General features: G+C 41.8%; 1 protein-coding gene across 1 annotated transcript in view; it reads left to right on the forward strand.

The window, feature by feature from the left end:
* Positions 1 to 17,415, forward strand: part of LOC126229606 (huntingtin-like) — a 549,560-nt gene that overhangs the window by 13,717 nt on the left and 518,428 nt on the right. The gene's annotated exons all lie outside the window — the stretch shown is intronic.

Raw genomic sequence — 17,415 nt, forward strand, 5'->3', positions numbered from 1 at the left:
CAGTGGAGTGGATGTACACTGCTAGTGATCACAGGAAGGGGCCTTGGTGATGGTGTAGGAGACCTACTGAAGCACTTTGATACAAAACATAATCTTTCCAGCCCAAGTACAACTGAAATTCAGAATGCCGATGACTTAACAAGAATGGTGAAATCATACATATCTGCAGCCCTCATCCTGTTGTCTAAAGAGGAAGCTGAAGAAGGCTGCCAGCAGAAAAGAGAAGAATGGTTCAGCCAAACAAACCCTGTGAAAGGAATTCAGAATACCCATCTCTGGACCCAAAGTAATGGGCAAACTTATATTGCATGGATTTTAAAGAGCAGGAAACAAGAAATTCCATTTGTCCAGCCAAGACCTCAAGAAAAGCAGGAGAATATTCAACCTCACAACCTGCTAAGAAGGATGTTTGTGGACTGTGTATATGACTGTGACTTGTGAATTCCTGAGAATATGTGTATGTCAGTTATGAGTTAAAAGAAATCGTTGCGTGCTTTATGCTACCACATGGTCCAGTTGCTGGATGTAGATTTCCAGCTACAAGACAGCAACACCACCATCATTGCTCACTTCTGGTTCGCAATGGTTTAAAGACTGTGAGTGCCCCAGTTCCTATAGGTTCAACAGGGAGGCATAACTCAATATCAGAGAAAGATACTGATGCAGTTGAACACATTTTTCGTTCATTGAATAGATAATTTCATTTCTAAGCTGAATGCACTGAAGCTGCTTGCATTGGAACCTGTACGTTTTTGGAACTTTCACACATTTTTGGATCAGTTAATGCGTTTGAAAAAGTGTCTCAAAAAAGTTAATGATAAGAATTTTCTGAAATAAAGAAAAAAAATCTATCAGAAGGCTACAGCATGAGAATGTTGACATGTGTTTACAAACCACATGTATCATTGAAATCATGAAGTTGTTATCTTTCAAATAAAAAAGAACTATTCCAGAGACTACAGTGTATTAAAATTTTTAACGAAAATCACGTGTGCAAATGGTGCTCAAGGCATCATCTTTGGCAGCTTGTGTCTCATGCCAAGAACTTTTTTTGAACAAAAGAAATAAATAAGAATTATTTTTATTTTGTCCTAAATTGTAACATATTTTAAATTTGAGACTTGAGACTATGAAGGTAACTCCTCCTCCCCCCCCCCCCTTCCCCCTGCCTGTATTAATAAGGATTATGTCCATTTGATACTTACTGTAAAGAAGATATCTTAAGTTGCAGGCAGGCATAATTAAAAGACGCTTAAATAAAGCTTTCAGCCATAGCCTTGATCAGCAGAAGAGAAACACATATCATTCATACACAAGCAAGCACACCTCATGCACACATGACTGCCAACTCCAGCATCTAGGGCCAGAATGCAACTATCACATAGGGTGTAAGCAGCAGTTTGGAGAGGGTGGGGAAGGGAAGGGGATAGTAATGTAGGGGTGGGGAGGGACACGAATGCTGTCTGGCAGAGTGTGCAGGGAACAGAGTGCCAACACGTGCAGCGTCAGTAGGTTGTGGACAGGGGGTGGGGAAAAATTGGCGGGTGCATTGTCAAGGGCGGCAAACAAAGAGGATAGGAGATGAGAACAGGCAGGAGATGGTAGGACACGGGTGGCGGAAACTGTTTGGTACAAGCTGTGGGTACAGTATATTACCATGAGTTGAGGCCGAGATAATTACAAGAGCGGAGAACTTGTTATCAGGATAACTGGCATGTGCGCAGTTCAGAAAAGCTGGTGGTGGAGGGAAGGATCTAGATGGCTCCTGTAGTGAAGCAGCTATTGAAATCTAGCATGTCATGTTCAGCTGCTTGCTTTGCCACAAGGTGGGCTACTTTGCTGTTGGTCACAGTTTGGTGGTGGCCGTGCGTCCTGGTGGACAGCTGGTGGACCGATATAAAAAAGCTGTGAAATGATTGCAGCAGAGCTGGTAAATGACATGGTGGCTTTCACAGGTGGCCCAGCCCCTGATGGGTTAGGATAAACCTGTGACAGGACTGGAATAGCAAATGCTGGGTTGGTGGATTGGTCAGGTCTTGCATCTCGATCTTCCACAGGGATATGATCCTTGTGACAAGGGATTGGGATTGGCATAGGAGCAGACTAGGATGTTTTGAAGGTTGGGTGGGTGATGGAACACCGCTTTAGGAGAGGTGGGAAGTGTATCAGGTAGGATGTCCCTCTTTTCAGAGCATGGCAATTGGTAATCAAAGCCCAGGCAAAGGATGTGGTTCAGTTGTTTCATTCAGGGGTGATACTTCACCCACTGTCCCTGCTGTTGAGACATCTTTGCGGGTACCGGGCGCGGTTGGGCGGAGTGGCGGGTTCAGCGGCGTTCACGGCGCATGAGGCGGAGGGTAAATGTGGAGGCAGGCCGTGTGGCATCGCCCGCTCTGCCTGTGAGTGGACATGTGGCCGCTCCTTCAGCAAGGTCCAAGCAGGCACACGGGGGGAGTGGTTTATTAGTTATTGGGAGCTCCAACGTTACGCGGGTGATGGAGCCCCTTAGGGAAATAGCGGAAAGGTCGGGGAAGAAGGCCAGTGTTCACTCTGTCTGCATGCCGGGGGGTCTCATCCGAGATGTGGAGGAGGCCCTGCCAGCGGCGATAGAGAGCACTGGGTGCACCCGACTGCAAATTGTTGCTCATGTCGGCACCAATGACTCCTGCCGTCTGGGTTCAGAGGTCATTCTCAGTTCGTACAGGCGGTTGGCGGAATTGATGAAGGCGGAAAGCCTCGCTCGCGGGGTGGAATCAGAGCTAACTATTTGTAGTATCGTTCCCAGAACCGATCACGGTCCTCTGGTTTGGAGCCGAGTGGAAGGCTTAAACCAGAAGCTCAGACGATTCTGCGGAGATCTGGGGTGCAAATTTCTCGACCTCCGCTATCGGGTGGAGAAATGTAGGGTCCCCCTGAATAGGTCAGGCGTGCACTACATGCCGGAAGCGGCTACAAGGGTAGCGGAGAACGTGTGGAGTGCACATGGGGGTTTTTTAGGTTAGAGAATTCCCTCCCTAGGCCCGACAAGACGCCTCCTGAGACGTGGCAAGGTAGGAGTAGGCAAAATGTAACAGGGAATAACAATATTAATGTGCTAATAGTAAACTGCAGGAGCATCTATAGAAAGGTCCCAGAACTGCTCTCATTAATAAACGGTCACAACGCCCATATAATACTAGGGACAGAAAGTTGGCTGAAACCAGACGTAAACAGTAATGAAATCCTAAACTCAGATTGGAATGTATACCACAGAGACAGGTTGGACAGTGAAGGGGGAGGTGTGTTTATAACGATTAGAGGTGCAATAGTATCGAAGGAAATTGACGGAGATTCGAAATGTGAAATAATTTGGGTGAAGGTCACGGTTAAAGCAGGCTCAGACATGGTAATTGAATGTCTTTATAGGCCCCCTGGCTCAGCAGCTGTTGTGGCTGAGCACCTCAAGGATAATTTGGAAAATATTTCGAGTAGATTTCCCCACCATGTTATAGTTCTGGGTGGAGATTTTCATTTGCCGGATATAGACTGGGAGACTTAAACGTTCATAACGGGTGGCAGGGACAAAGAATCCAGTGAAATTTTTTAAAGTGCTTTATCTGAAAACTACCTTGAGCAGTTAAACAGAGAACCGACTCGTGGCGATAACATATTAGACCTTCTGGTGACAAACAGACCCGAACTATTTGAAACAGTTAACACAGAACAGGGAATCAGCGATCATAAAGCGGATACTGCATCGATGATTTCAGCAGTAAATAGAAATATTAAAAAAGGTAGGAAGATTTTTCTGTTTAGCAAAAGTGACAAAAAGCAGATTACAGAGTATCTGATGGCTCAACACACAAGTTTTGTCTCAAGTTCAGATAGTGTTGAGGATCAGTGGACAAAGTTCAAAACCATCGTACAATATGCGTTAGATGAGTATGTGCCAAGCAAGATCGTAAGAGATGGAAAAGAGCCACCGTGGTACAACAACCGAGTTAGAAAACTGCTGCGGAAGCAAAGGGAACTTCACAGCAAACATAAACATAGCCAAAGCCTTGCAGACAAACAAAAATTACGCGAAGCGAAATGTAGTGTGAGGAGGGCTATGCGAGAGGCATTGAATGAATTCGAAAGTAAAGTTCTATGTACTGACTTGGCAGAAAATCCTAAGAAATTTTGGTCTTACGTCAAAGCGGTAGGTGGATCAAAACAAAATGTCCAGACACCTTGTGACCAAAATGGTACTGAAACAGAGGATGACAGACTAAAGGCCGAAATACTAAATGTCTTTTTCCAAAGCTGTTTCACAGAGGAAGACTGCACTGTAGTTCCTTCTCTAGATTGTCGCACAGATGAAAAAATGGTAGATATCGAAATAGATGACAGAGGGATAGAGAAACAATTAAAATTGCTCAAAAGAAGAAAGTCCGCAGGACCTGATGGGATACCAGTTCGATTTTACACAGAGTACGCGAAGGAACTTGCCCCCCTTCTTGCAGCGGTGTACCGTAGGTCTCTAGAAGAGCGTAGTGTTCCAAAGGATTGGAAAAGGGCTCAGGTCATCCCCGTTTTCAAGAAGGGACGTCGAACAGATGTACAGAATTATAGACCTATATCTCTAACGTCGATCAGTTGTAGAATTTTGGAACACGTATTATGTTCGAGTATAATTACTTTCCTGGAGACTAGAAATCTACTCTGTAGGAATCAGCATGGGTTTCGAAAAAGACGGTCATGTGAAACCCAGCTCGCGCTATTCGTCCACGAGACTCAGAGGGCCATAGACATGGGTTCCCAGGTAGATGCCGTGTTTCTTGACTTTCGCAAGGCGTTCGATACAGTTCCCCACAGTCGTTTAATGAACAAAGTAAGAGCATATGGACTATCAGACCAATTGTGTGATTGGATTGAAGAGTTCCTAGATAACAGAACGCAGCATGTCATTCTCAATGGAGAGAAGTCTTCCGAAGTAAGAGTGATTTCAGGTGTGCCGCAGGGGAGTGTCATAGGACCGTTGCTATGCACAATATACATAAATGACCTTGTGGATGACATTGGAAGTTCACTGAGGCTTTTTGCAGATGATGCTGTGGTGTATCGAGAGGTTGTAACAATGGAAAATTGTACTGAAATGCAGGAGGATCTGCAGCGAATTGACGCATGGTGCAGGGAATGGCAATTGAATCTCAATGTAGACAAGTGTAATGTGCTAGATGCCAGACTGAGATTCATTGGAAGAATCTTAAGGAAATGCAATCTGAAAACAAAGGAAGTAGGTTACAGTACGCTTGTTCGCCCACTGCTTGAATACTGCTCAGCAGTGTGGGATCCGTACCAGATAGGATTGATAGAAGAGATAGAGAAGATCCAAGGGAGAGCAGCGTGCTTCGTTACAGGATCATTTACTAATTGTGAAAGCGTTACGGAGATGATAGATAAACTCCAGTGGAAGACTCTGCAGGAGAGACGCTCAGTAGTTCGGTACGGGCTTTTGTTAAAGTTTCGGGAACATACTTTCACCGAAGAGTCAAGCAGTATATTGCTCCCTCCCACGTATATCTCGTGAAGAAACCATGAGGATAAAATCAGAGAGATTAGAGCCCACACAGAAGCATACCGACAATCCTTCTTTCCACGAACAATACGAGACTGGAATAGAAGGGAGAACCGATAGAGGTACTCAGGGTACCCTCCGCCACACACCGTCAGGTGGCTTGCGGAGTATGAATGTAGATGTAGAAGGGGCTCTCCTTTGTGGCTGATTCTTGGAGGTGGTAGGCTGTCAAAATGCAGGTACTGTTGAAGGTTGGTAGGTTTAATGTGGAGAGAGGTGTGAATGGAGCCATCAGAGAGTAGGAGGTCAACATCTAGGAAGGTGGAGGAGGGCCAAATGAAGCGGATGGGAGAAAAGGTGTTGAGGTTGTGAAGGAACGAAGATAAGGTGTCTTGACTCTGAGTCCAGATCATAAAGATACCATCAGTGAACCTGAATCAGATTATTGGTTTGCTTATCAACATATTCAAAAGAACTTTTTTTTTTAACTCTGTGGATACTAGTACTTTTTCCACAAATAAATTGCAGATTTAAGTTCACTATCATCAACATTAAGAGGGCTGCTTTGTAATATTGAAAGCAAATCCAAAAAATCAGGCCTATATTACATATTGTGCAAAGTTGCAGATGATATGCCACTATAACAACAACAACAACAATAATAATAATAGTAATAATAATACATTATTCAACGGCAAATGATTTTTGCATTTGTACTAAAGTGGTAAATATTACTGTCTTTAGCCAGAATGCAAACTTATTGTTATGAATACATTGTGAATTTGAGATAACTTTTTAGTTTATGTTAATATTTTCTCATTATCCATTATGGTCATAGAAGTACACTGTACTTTTAAAAAAAATGCTGCAACATAATGAGAGAAAGACTTCTTACTTAATATTCAGCAGACATAGTAAAAGGAAAGAGGGGCATCTTATTTTGTATTCATTGGTACATTTTTTACTGGCATTGTTTTTTATTGTATATGAAATAATAATACTCTTTAAGGGTGGGAAAACGAGTAGAGAATATTTTAAGTGAAAACCTTAAAGTGGTATGTAAGGAACATCAGCAATACACACAACTGAAACAGTCAAGCAATTCAGCTATCACTAAGGGCTGTGTGGATCTTAAAATTAGGAAGTAACAGATCAGTTTAATAATGTGCTCTCCAACTTTCAGTTGCAATACAATTAAGGAGACTGTCAAGATACTGATCACAGTGCAACAATGACTGACACTGGACTTATGTTCAAGGACAGTGGGTTGTGAATCTTTGTCTGGACATGCAGTCTTAAGTTTTGTGTGGTTTCTCTAAATTGATTAAGTTGGATGCCTGGATGGTACCTTTTAAGAAGACAACTAATTTCGTTTGCCACCCCTGACCTATTCTAAACTTGTGTTCCATCTCCAATGGTGTCGTTGATGGGATATGAAGCTCCTTATCTTCCTTCCTTTTTTTTGCTGAGATCGAGCTGTTGTGAAACACGGTAGATGTAATAGCTTCAATTTAAAGAAATCAAGACACACCGTTCTCCATTTTTGAAGTCTTACACACTATTTGTTCGGTCATGGAATGTTGAAGGAGTGATCAAATTAAGAAACACCGTTGATGACATGAAGAATAATTAACACATGTAAAATAAGCAGTGCCTAACATTCTGATTGTAGTCTACATAAGGGTACAATCTCATCATGTGAAAATCACAGGTACAATCCCTATGTTGGTGAAACCCTACTGATTAACTGGTTGGTTGGTTGATTGTATAGGCTGTAGTGGAATAAAACTGTCATATCACACAGATTATGTTTATGAAGAGAAAAACTACATACACTACCAAAGCAATAACAGAGCAACACTATAACAACAGTTTGTGTTTTTAAATAGCGTCAAAGATAATCCAGTCATGCCACAGAAATGGATTAAATTTATGGCAAAATGTTTTGTTCTTCATTTGTCTAGTTGATTCTTGAAGTGCATGATTGCTGCTTGATTATCACATCACGCAGCTGTTGACTCTCCAATCAGTTCTTTCAGGTTATGACTCTTCAGTAATTCTCTCATTCATTCCACCTCTCTCATGCAGGACGCCACTGACATGTATTCTGCTTTCATTGTGCTCAATGCAACAGCAGTTTGTTTCATACTCTTCCAGTACATCTGAGATCCCGCCAGGAATATTACATATCCTGTAATATGTTTGCAGTCATCTATACAAGTAGCCCAATCTGCACCAACAAATGCTTCACGTACACTATGTGATCAAAAGTATCTGGACACCCTCAAAAACATAAGTTTTTCATATTAAGTGCATTGTGCTGTACCTCCTGCCAGGTACTCCATATTAGTGACCTCAGTAGTCATTAGACATCGTGAGAGAGCAGAATGGCGTGCTTCATGGGAACTCACGGACTTTGAACGTCGTCAGGTGATTGGGTGTCACTTGTGTCATACGTCTGTACATGAGATTTCCACACTCCTTATCATCCCTAGGTCCACTGTTTCTGATGTGGTAGCGAAGTGGAAACGTGAAGGGACACATACAGCAGAAAAGCGTATGGGCCGAAGGTCTGTTGACTGACAGAGACCGCCGACAGTTGAAGAGGTTCGTAATGTGTAATAGGCAGACAATCTATCCTGACCATCTCACAGGGATTCCAAACTGCATCAGGATCCACTGCAAGTGCTATGACAATTAGGTGGGAGGTGAGAAAAGTTAGGTTTCATGGTCGAGTGGCTGCTCATAAGCCACACATCACGCTGGTAAATGCCAAATGATGCCTTGTTTGTTGTAAGGAGCATAAACATTGGATGATTGAACAGTGGAAAAACATTGTGTGGAGTGACGAATAATGGAAAACAATGTGGCGATCCGATGGCAGGGTGTGGGTATGGCAAATGCCCGGTAAATGTCATCTACCAGCGTGCGTAGCGCCAGCATTAAAATTCGAAGGTGGTGATGTTATGGTGTGGTCGTGTTTTTCATAGAGGTGGCTTGTACCCCATGTTTTGCATGGCACTATTGCAGCACAGGCCTACAACACTTTCTTGCTTCTCACTGTTGAAGAGCAATTCAGGGATGGCGATTGCATCTTTCAACACGATCGACCACCTGTTCATAATGGACAGCCTGTGGCGGAGTGCTTACACGACAATAACATCCATGTAATGGACTGGCCTGCCACAGAGTCCTGAACTGAATCATATAGAACACCTTTGGGATATTTTGGAACGCCAGCTTCGTGCCAGGCCTCACCGACCGACATCACTACCTCTCCTCGGTGCAGCACTCCGTGAAGAATGGATTGCCATTCCCCAAGAAGTCTTCCAGCACCTGACTGAACGTATGCCTGGGAGAGTGGAAGCTGTCATCAAGGCTGAGGGTGGGCCAACACCGTATTGAATTCCAGCATTGCCGAAGGAGGGTGTCACAAACTTGTAAGTCATTTTCAGCCAGGTGTTCGGATACTTTTGATCACATAGTGTATCTGACCAATAGGATAATACATGAGTTTATAATGTGCTGTTTACTTCAGGTACCTTAGTACTCTTTTTGCTGTGTTCTAGACTTTCATATTAAATTTTGAACAATAATGTGACAACTTTGCTACTGAGAAAGCTATGTCTGGTTGACTTCTCTGTGATATGGAAAAGAGTCTACCAATAAGCTCACAATATGTGAGATTTTTGGCTTCTTCACTACACTTTTCATCAAGAAAATTCTGTTTCATTTCCATAGGGATCTTGGCTCCGTAGCATTTTGAAGTCAGAATCTATCAAGTAGTTGATTAATGTACTTCTTCTGAGAGAGACTAATTGTTCCTCCTTTCCTGTTCTCAAATTTTCTCCTTACATGTGTGATACCATGTCAAAGTGCTTGATTTCAAAGCAACTTTTTAAAACAGTTTTACTCTTGCCCAATCCCTTCATTTTGTGCAAATGTTACCATATTATCCACATATACCAATGGAGTAGCTTTCCCTTCCTTTGCACTAAGCTTGTACGGACATGGATGTATATAATTTTGAATAAATACCAGTTCATCCAGTGAATTATTTAAATGATCATTCTAGCATCTGACACTTCGGTATAGTCCATGTATTGATTTGTTTAACTTGGAAACCAAACTTTTGTGGCCATTCTTGATGAAACCTTCTAGCTGGAGCATATGTACTTTTTCCTTTAATTTGATTTGCAGCTATGCATTCTTCATATCGGATGATGAATATGCTAATTTTTCTCAACACTTGCGGCTATCAGTAGATGAATCATTTCAAAATTCGAAAAAGAAGTGTAATTATGTTATAGTCTACACCTTTTACTTGACTAAACCCTTTGCTACTAGATGAGCTTTAAAAATCTGCTTCTCACCAACTGTCTTCTTCTTAAATACCCATCTGCTCTTTACAGGAATTACACCAGATGGTAACTCAACCCATTTCCAAGCATCACGATTCTTCCAGGAGGTAATTTCTTGATTCATTGCAATTATCCATTCTGCTGCCTCATCAGAATTAACTGCTTCATGATACAATAATGGTTCATCACTCTTCCTTCCTCACATGATATTTATTTGTGCTTTTCCACCATAATCTTTGTCTTTGAAATGAAGTGTAATTGGATGACATTTGCTGAAACTCATTTTTTTCATCTGTTACATCTTTTCTTGACATGCATCTACTTCATGCAGTTTCAGCATGTTCCACAAGTTCCTGTTACCTCCAGTTTCTTTCAAATTTTCCTCCTGATCTGAGAAAGCATAAAATTCCTCTTACATGTTAGAATCTTCTATATCACTTCGTAATTCATCTTCAAATTCTTGGAAATGATATTGGAGTATTTGCCATTAAAAACATTATTTGAATATACTGTCCCTGGATTCCATGACCTGTTTCATTTCAGGTGTCCAAGTCCTATATGTATGGCCATGTTGAGAATGTCCTGTAAGAATACCTTTTTCTGTCCATTTGTATCATTTAGAATGATGTCTTCGTTTGGGTATGTGAATGAATGTTTCACATCCTGTAACACGTAAACGGCCATGTTGAGAATGTCCTGTAAGAATACCTTTTTCTGTCCATTTGTATCATTTAGAGTCTTTGTTTGGGTATGTGAATGAATGTTTCACATCCTGTAACACGTAAATGTCACACTTTAGGCCTTCTACCTATCCACATTTTGTAAGATGCTTTTTCGTTGTTATAGCTATTTGTAACACGATTTCTTATGTATTCCACAGTGTGCATCATCTCAGCCCAAGAACTCTTTGATAAATTACTTCCTAGCAACTGTGACCTTACCATGTCCATTAACATTCTGTTGAGGTGTTCAGCTATTCCATTTTGCAGTGATATGTATGTCATTGTTATTTCATGCCAAATTCCTTCAGGTTCACAGAACTGTGACCATTTGCACAAACAGAATTCTAGGGCATTGTCTGTGCAAATTCTCTTCTAGTGTTTTCTCATACGTTTTTCCATTTGAACCTTCCATGTACAAATTCTTCAAATACTTCATCTTTATTTTTTGAGAAACGCACAAATCTATATCTGGTTACATAATCGACGATACTCGTTAAATATCTATTTCCTCCAAGTCTTGAAACATCAATAGGTCCAATGAGATCACTTTGAACAAGTTCTGAAGTGGTTGTTCATTTCTTCAAATCTTGTGATACAGTTTTGAGAAATGGTCTTCATGTAGAGTTACCCACCAAACGGCCAACACACAGGTTTATTTCATCCTTTTCACAGTCTAATCCCAGGACTGCTTGCTTTCTTATCTTGTTGTTTATTGTATGCTTACTGATGTGCATCATTCAACAATGCCAGAAGTGTAGAGATGTTGTGTTACATTTGTTATTTCTCTGTATGTTTACTAATATGTCAACTGCGCATACCTTCGTATTTATACAGGGTGATTTTTTCCATCATGTACAAACTCAAGGGATTGATCGATGAGAGGATATGGGAACAAAAAAGGTTTAATGCCCTTATGTCAAGAAATGGATGGTTTCCATGCTAGAGACAATTTATTCAGTCATACATTGTTGCAGAGACTGCAGTCTAATATGCGGTGTACCATGCAGCCACAGTTACAGTATCTGTTGAAAATGGTTTCCATGTGCCTCAACATTTGTGTGTACGTGCCGTAGCATGTTCTGTCTCACACGCTCACATCAGCCAGGCTGCATCTGAACAATGTCAAAGGCAGCATGAATACAATGCTCCATTGTCTCCACATCTGGAATGGCCTTTGCATACATGATACTTTTGAAGTGCCCCATAACCAGAAATCGCACAGGTTGAGGTCCGGTGAACAAGCAGGCCATGGAAATGGACCCCCCTCGTCTGCTCCATCGACTAGGGAAGACACGGTTGAGATGCATCTGAACATTAACAGCAAAATGCGCTGGAGCACCATCATGTAGCAGCCACATAACACTTTGAACCATCTATGGTACTTCTTTCAGCACAGGATGCAAGGTCACTTTCAAGAAATGTCAATAGTTCCAGTCTGGTAGGTGATGTGGGAGGAGTGCTAGTCGCAAAATATGTTCACCAGTTATCCTGGCCCACACATTCTGGCTGCACCGATGCTGATGATTTGTTGTCACCATACCACGGGGATTCTGCATACCCCAGATGACTGTTATGAAAGTTGAAGATACCACTCCGCATAAAGGTGGCCTCATCCGTAAATAGGATGGGTGACATGTATCGCGGAATCATGGTTGCCTGGTGAAGAAACCAGTGACAAAACTGCTCCAGATGTGGAAAGTCTGTCACTAGTAAGACCTGCACACTCTGTAAGTGATAAGGGTAGTAGCATTTGTTATGGAGAATGTTCCAGATGATTTTGTGGCTCACCCTGTACTGGCAGGCCAACTGCTTGGTACTGGCACGGCAGTTGCTGTCCACAGTGTTAATTACATTTTCCTCCAAGTCTGGTGTCCAAAAATTTCGGGTTAGCTCTTCATGATTTCCTGCTTCCTTAAATGACCATGTCTCCGACAAATGGCAAAACATTGTTGCAGACATTGAATGCTGTGGTTGTTGTCAGTGGGGATGGGTCGTCTGATGGAACCTTGCTGCCCGTTGCCATTTGTCTTTATGTAACACCATATTGGCAAGCTCTAGATTTGAATACAGAACCATTGCGTACAATGCTGTATCATTTCCACTAAGAGGTGAGTCAGCAGTTGAAATGAATGGGGTACAACATTACCAGTTACTATGCCAGAAAAGGGTGTTAGTGCATGGTCTTTGAGGAACAGCACCATCCTCTAGGAGGAAATCATGTTACTGTAACTTTGGCTGCATGGTACAGCACGTATTAGACTACAGTCTCTGTGTGTATGATTGAATGGATAAATGGTCTCTAGCATGTGTGTGTGTGTGTGTGTGTGTGTGTGTGTGTGTGTGTGTGTGTTGGGGCTTATGGGCGCTCAACATCGAGGTCATCAGCGCCCACTTAAAAATGGTTCAAATGGCTCTGAGCACTATGGGACTTAACACCTGTGGTCATCAGTCCCCTAGAACTTAGAACTACTTAAACCTAACTAACATAAGGACATCACACACATCCATGCCCGAGGCAGGATTCGAACCTGCGACCATAGCAGTCGCGCGGTTCCGGACTGAGCATCTAGAACCGCGAGACCGCCGCGGCCGGCCTAGCATGGGAACCATACATTTCCTGACATAAGCTCATTAGACCTTTTTTGTTCCATATACTATCATCGATCAATCCCCAGAGTTTGTGCACGGTGGAAAAAAATCACCCTGTATTTTATAAATGGTCTTTGCCCTGAGTTTTTAATCAGCAGTCTTCCAGATTCATCATAGACCTTGCAACCTTCTTTATTGAAAATAACTTTTCCATAATTTTTCAGTGAGCTACCCAGACAAGATCGCAGGGCATTTGGAGCCATGTGATGAGTTGCTGTGGAATCCACTGTCCAGTTATCACTGTTCACTGTACTTGACAACACTCATACTAACAGCACGTAGATTCTTTTGTTCCCTTACAATTTTCCCTTTCCAGGACAGTTTCTGTATATGTGACCAACTTTGTGACAGCTGTGATAAATGAAGCTATCTTTCCGCATTGTTTCTTTCTTCATTCGTTCCTGTCCTTTGTCATGTTTCATAAGTGACATTTTTCGGTACTTTTAATTACCAGTATTAGCTTTCAAGGACACTGTGGAATTTTTACCTTCATTACATTAATGATTCCTAGCATCATGACACTTTTAATTGTAGCACTCTTAAAAATCAGTATCTGGCAAATTACACAAATCTGTAACTACTGCATCCCATTCATCTGGAAATCCACACAGAATAGTCATTGCTTAACCTCTATCTTCAATTTATCCCCAAATGTTCACTAGATTTGCTTCAGTTTTGTTTATCAGTCGTAGATAAATTTCCATTCATTCACAGTTGTTCGTTTTTAGTGAATATAACTTCCCTCCCAGTTGCAAAGTGTGAAATTTGCTATCTCGTGGGGTGTACAATTTTTGGAATTCTTCAGATACTATTTTTGGATTTGAAAAATTTTATATTTATGCATTTCCTGCTTATCAGATATGGAAAGTAAAGCTTTTGCTACAACCTTAACTTGATGTGCTATATATATTTCTTTATCAGCATCTTCACCAGATTCCGTCTCACCTGGCTCAATTAAAATCCACAAATCAGATTCTATTAGAATCATTTTAATCTGGTAACAACAAGGAAACACAATTTGCTCCACTTACTGTCTGAAGCAGCAGACAACATCAAAGCAATTACAGAGCAGCACTATAACAATATTTTGATTGTCTTTTTAAATAATGTCAAAGATAATTCAGTCATGTCACCTTCAGCTGGTAGTCATTTGTTATTGGCTGCAGCCTACGTTACCTAGCTGAGATTACTCTGTAGGGTTGTCATTATTTTTTGCTGTGTCACTATGTTGTACTCCACTGTGCTTCATACTGTGCCTTTTCCTTATGATAAGTATATGTGATTGCTACAATTACCATTTTCATTAAATATGACAGTACATAAGACAGCAATAGTAATGATTGCGAGCAACATTTAAGTGATTTTTATTTCCATTCGTGACTTGTTCTGCTTGCATGGGAGCATGAAGCAAATGGTGAGGTGCCTGTACTGCGGGAGGCGGACACCAGGCTGAAAATGACTTAAAAGTTCGTGGCGCCCTCTATCGGCAATGCTGGAATTTAATATGGTGTTGGCCCACCCTTAGCCTTGATGACAGCTTCCACTCTCACAGACATATGTTCAGTGAGGTGCTGGAAGGCTTCTTGGGGAATGGCAGTCCATTCTTCATGAGTGCTGCACAGAGGGGAGGTAGCGATGTTGGTCGGTGAGGCCTGGCATGAGTTCGGTGTTCCAAAACGCCCTAGAGATGTTCTATAGGATTCACATCAGGACTCTGTGCAGGCCAGTCCATTGCAGGGATGTTATTGTCATGTAACCACTCCGCCACAGGCTGTGCATTATGAACAGGTGCTCGATCATGTTGAAAGATACATAACATTTTTGAAATTTTTGAAAACATAGTCAGCGATCTTAAAATTTGTTAAAATTGAAATTTAATATAGTCTTGATCGTAATCTTGTTAAAATATTTTTTTATTTTCTATTATTGGAGTGAGTGACCGGTTTCTACACTATAAAAGAGTCACCTGCAGACTCCAGAGCGGTGGATGGACACTGCTAGACGATTTCTGTTGACCCTTGATGCTCGTGTAACTGCTTGAGCGTCAACAGAACTCATCTAGCAGTGTCCATCCACCACTCTGGAGTCTGAAGATGACTCTTTCATAGAGTCGAAACCAGTCACTCACTCCAATAAAAAAAAAAAAAATATTTTAACAAGATTGCTATCAAGACAGTTTTAAATTTCAACTTTGAAAGATGCAATCACTATCCCCGAATTGCTCTTCAACAGTGGGAATCAAGAAGGTGCTGTAGGCCTGTGCTGTGATACTGCCACACAAAACAACATGGGGTACAAGCCCCCTCTAAACACGACCACACCACAACACCACCGCCTCCAAATTTTACTGTTGGCAATACACACACTGGCAGATGATGTTTACTGGTCATTCGCCGTACCCAAACCCTGCCATCGGATCGCCACATTGTGTACCGTGATTCGTCACTCCACAGAATGTTTTTCCACTGTTCAATCATCCAATGTTCACACTCCTTATACCAAGTGAGTTATCATTTGGCATTTACTGGCATGATGTGTGGCTTATGAGCAGCCGCTCGACCATGAAATCCAAGTTTTCTCACCTCCCGCCTAACTGTTATAGCACTTGCAGTGGATCCTGATGCAGTTTGGAATTCCTGTGTGATGGTTTGGATAGATGTCTGCCTGTTACACATTACGAACCTCTTCAACTGTTGGCAGTCTCTGTCAGTCAACAGACAAGGTTGGCCTGCACGCTTTTGTGCTGTATGTGTCCCTTCACATTTCCACTTCACGATCACGTCAAAAACAGTGGCCCTAGGGATGTTTAGGAGTGTGGAAATCTCTTGTACAGACGTATGACACAAGTGACACCCAGTCACTGACCGTGTTTGAAGTCCGTGAGTTCTCTGGAGCTGCTCTCTCACAATGTCTAATGACTACTGAGGTCGCTGATATGGAGTACCTGGCAATAGGTGGCAGCACAATGCACCTATATGAAAAACGTATGTTTTTGGGGTGTCTTGGTACTTTTGATCTCATAGTGTAGATTAAGTCACCTGAAACAGGTGCTGCATGTACTTTCAAAATAAATATGGAATTGGTGTATTGTTTTCACAGAGTATTAGTATGCACAAAGGCTCACATTTTGTACAACACTTTCAGCAGTGATGGAAAAGATGTTTAATAGTTTCACTTGCACATTTCTGAAATCGAACATTCTAATTTTTACTGCAGAATGGTAGTAGAGGTGACTTGAATCAGCATGACAGTTTTTATGGCACTATAATTATGTACATGTGGCATGATAGTTTAGAGGTTACATTTGTATTGTGTTGGATCCCAACTTCAGTAGCATGTTGCAGGTTCTCAGTTGCGGATAGGTTCATTGATGAAGGTGGCCATGACAGTATAGTCTGCAAAACATGCTGTGGAGATGGCAACAGTATAAGATTGAGTGCTATTCTGTTACAATAGGGTACGAGTATGAATTTCCACCAGACTTTGTGTTGCTACTGTTGATGTGGTTAAGTGTCTGTCATCAAAATACAATTGGGAACAGGTGTTGCTTGAAATGTGCCCCTTACTGTTAAATCAAGTGGCGTGCCAAGACATAGTATTTGCTTCTGCTTCAACTGAAGAACTTGAGACAAAGACCGCTCCGATGGTGGGACAGACACGATGAGACAAAATGCCACTCAAACAGTGAGCAAAAAGACACTGGCAGCGAACTGAAACTTGAACATGAAGTACTGAAAACAATTCAGACCAGTAGCTGTAATGAGGAGTGTTCACACTTGTACAACACAGGAACAGATCGCCTGAATGACGCAAAAAAGAGAGCTACTGAGAGCATTGACTCATGAATGTGCATAGGCTGAGAAACTTGCTACGTGGTAGGCATCACGGAATGTGATGAACACGCCTGCCTACGGACTGTAACAACACAAGAAGAAAGAAGATGCTGCTCCATGGAATTAAATATTACACAAGCAACAATCCACTCACTTGAAAAAACACCTGATAAAACTTGAAAAATGAATTGGTTACTGCAGTAAACAAACTACTGCACAGCAAGATAGTTGTCCATTCTTACATATTGCGGGTCTGTTGTTGCTTGCATAAATGATGGGGCACATACTTTCTTTCTGCGGTATGGCCCATC

Source organism: Schistocerca nitens, unplaced genomic scaffold, assembly GCF_023898315.1.
Source record: "Schistocerca nitens isolate TAMUIC-IGC-003100 unplaced genomic scaffold, iqSchNite1.1 HiC_scaffold_376, whole genome shotgun sequence".
Lineage (NCBI taxonomy): Eukaryota > Metazoa > Arthropoda > Insecta > Orthoptera > Acrididae > Schistocerca > Schistocerca nitens.